We start from the raw sequence: 3,026 nt of genomic DNA, 5'->3' as shown, positions 1-3,026 counted from the left end.
TCGGATAACTTGACATTCCAGATAACTTGACCCTTGTCATTTAAATTATTTCATAAAAGAAATACTAGGTTACTATTAGTAACCTAGTATTTCTTTTATTACTGTATAATGTAATCCTAGTAACGACTAATTCATTGTGCAATTTATATAAATGTTTGTAATAAATAGGAGAAAATTATATTTTTATTTATTTAAAAGCGACGGGTTATTTTCAACGGAGGACGGGTGCATTGTTGGACAAGTCGTCCTCGGGGACGGGTAAATTTTCTGAGTTTTTTCGAGCCCTGTTCTGAACTATTAAATTTTTCAATGCTATAGCTGCCAACTAGCATGGTCATTGGGGAAGTTACTTCGCAGCAGACAAGTTTGCATCTTGGTTTTTAAATAATTTAATAATCTAAAAAGTGAAAATTGAAGCATTCAGTATTTTTAAAAGAATGTCCACTGACACCAAACTTCCACGGCAACGGCGGCGGCAACTTTCAAATCTTAAATATGCACTCCCATTTTTTTTATATATTTCAGATTCGTATTTCTAGGAAAGAGTAAATCTATTTGACTTATTGATTGATGAATTTTGCTTCATAAATGGTACTGTAACTGAGGTAATTAATATAGGGTACAGACTGTTCAAAATGGGGAATATCGAGACCTTTCAGATTAAGAACATAAAAATAAATATGTTTCAATTCAAAACATGAATTAAATCTCTAGAATTGAAATTTTTTTAATAGTGTTTTTATTCATAACACGATTTCCTCTTTAACGCTATATTTTCCATTTTATTAATAGCAGTTTTTCTTTTCAAACTGTTTATCAGATGAAAAACATAATATGTCTTATGAAGCGAATTGATTTCCTCTTTGATTTGTTCACATCGTAAAGTTTCAGGGGTACCTTGATTTTTCCGGGAACTAATATCAAATATCAAGCTAAAACTATTGAGTTTTCATTTCATACTGGGAAAAAAATTGAGCAAGGCAATTAAACTTCGAGTTCAATGTTATTCTATAAATTCGATTCGAGTTATACTAGCTTCATAAGAATTCATGTTGTGGTAATCATAAATTTAACGAAAAAGCATTTCCAATGAAAATTAAATACTAAATTGTTCTTAAAATAACTAAACTAGTTACTTACCAACAAACAAATCTTTCTCCCTGAGGTTTCGAAGCTCTAGAATTCCATTTCCTATCTGTGAGTTCCACAAATTCCTTTACTCGCTTGTTGCATTCGTCTAAATTTAGAACATTGCTTCTAAGGGTAATAATATTTGATGAAATAGTTTCTATTTCATTTTTAAATGAAGTTTCTCAGGCGAAAAAACTGACATTTCAAGTTTGAAAAGCCAAATCTGGAGTATAGAAATCGCTGAAAATAACAAGCATGGCAGAATGAAATAGCCATACGTCACAGAAAGCATCGCCGAGAAATCCCAACAGCGCATTCAAAATTTTTTGGGGATACTATCGAGGTAAAGAGAGATTACCCGGTCTTACTCCATTGCGCCGACTACACTTGTTGCAGAACATTACAACGTAATTAGTTATTCCATAGTAATTCGGTAATTTGACTTTTTTACATGGTCTCTATGAAGCAGTACCTTCCCTTGCTGCCAACAAACAGTGGATGCATTTCTCCAGAGTCATTCTCAAATATTGCGGAAAGAAAATCCTCCTTCTCGCAGCCCTATTACAAGATCCCGTTCAAAGTCAATGAGCTGTATTCGTCCTTTTTAAAGACATTCTTGACCGCAGCACATCATGTCGAAATATGGCGTTTGCGAACTGTAGAGCACGCATTTAAAGCAACCCTGATTAGTATGTTCATAGTAGCGCCAAGCGCAAAATTTGAATAGACATCTTTAAGTAGTATAAATAAGCCTACCAAAGCACAGCTCCTTCTTGGTGTTGGTCCCGGGTGCGAATCACCAAGACGGTCAAATTTTCATTAAATTTTCTTTTCTTTTTGTTTATTTTAAATTATATTTTTTTATGTGTTTTTTTAAATTCCAGAGGTTCCTGCATGTAGGAAAAGAAAATTTTTTATTGGGAAAATGGGAAAAAAGGGAAAAATCCAGGAAAATCAGTCTATTTGCTCTTTTTCGACTTCTATTGTAACATTTTGGATATTCTAGCATGCATGGGGTGTTTTCTGGGTGTGAAGTCCAGCAAAGAAAGCGTAATGGAATAATAAAAAAAAAAGAATAAAAAAATAAAATGGCTCGAGGAAGGTTCAAATTTCAAGACCCCCTAGTTCCCTTTAATATCAGGTAATAATTTTCAAACTCGAACCCTAAACAGGGGTCTATGGTCCAAACAAGGCTGCTGAAGATAATTTTTATAGGCCAATTAGGGGGGTCACAGAGGGCCCATAAAGGTACATTGTTAAGATGAGATTAGAGAGCTTTTGAAGCGAAACTGCGGTAGGCTTCACGTATCACCGTGGACAGGAAGGTAGGACACCAGACAAGCAAGTTCACTGCAGGATGGAGGGGACCTGGGTTCGAATCCCAGAGACGGACAAATTTTCAAAAAAAAAATTTTTTTTTGCTTATTTTAAATTATATTACTTTTTTTATGTGTTTTTCCATATTCTGGAGGTTCCTCCATGTAGAAAAAATATTTTTTTATTGGGAGAATGGGAAAAAACTGGAAAAATCCAGGAAAATCAGTTTATTTGCTCTTTTTCAACTTCTATTGTAACATTTTGGATATTCTAGCATGCATGGGGTGTTTTCTGTGTGTAAAGTCCAGCAAAGAAAGAGCAATGAAATAATAAAAAAAAAAGAATAAAAAAATAAAATGGCTCGAGAAAGGTTCAAATTTCAAGACCCCATTGTTCCCTTTAATATCAAGTTATAATTTTCAAACTCGAACCCTAAACAGGGGTCTATGGTCCAAACAAGGCTGCTGAAGATAATTTTTATAGGCGAATTAGGGGGGTCACAGAGGTATATTGCGGAGATGAGAGGAGTGAGCTTTAGAAGCGAAACTGCGGCAGGCTTCACGTATCACCGTGGACTG

The sequence above is a fragment of the Parasteatoda tepidariorum genome, chromosome 7 (assembly GCF_043381705.1).
Source record: "Parasteatoda tepidariorum isolate YZ-2023 chromosome 7, CAS_Ptep_4.0, whole genome shotgun sequence".
Classification (NCBI taxonomy): domain Eukaryota; kingdom Metazoa; phylum Arthropoda; class Arachnida; order Araneae; family Theridiidae; genus Parasteatoda; species Parasteatoda tepidariorum.
This window is presented reverse-complemented; position numbering follows the sequence as displayed.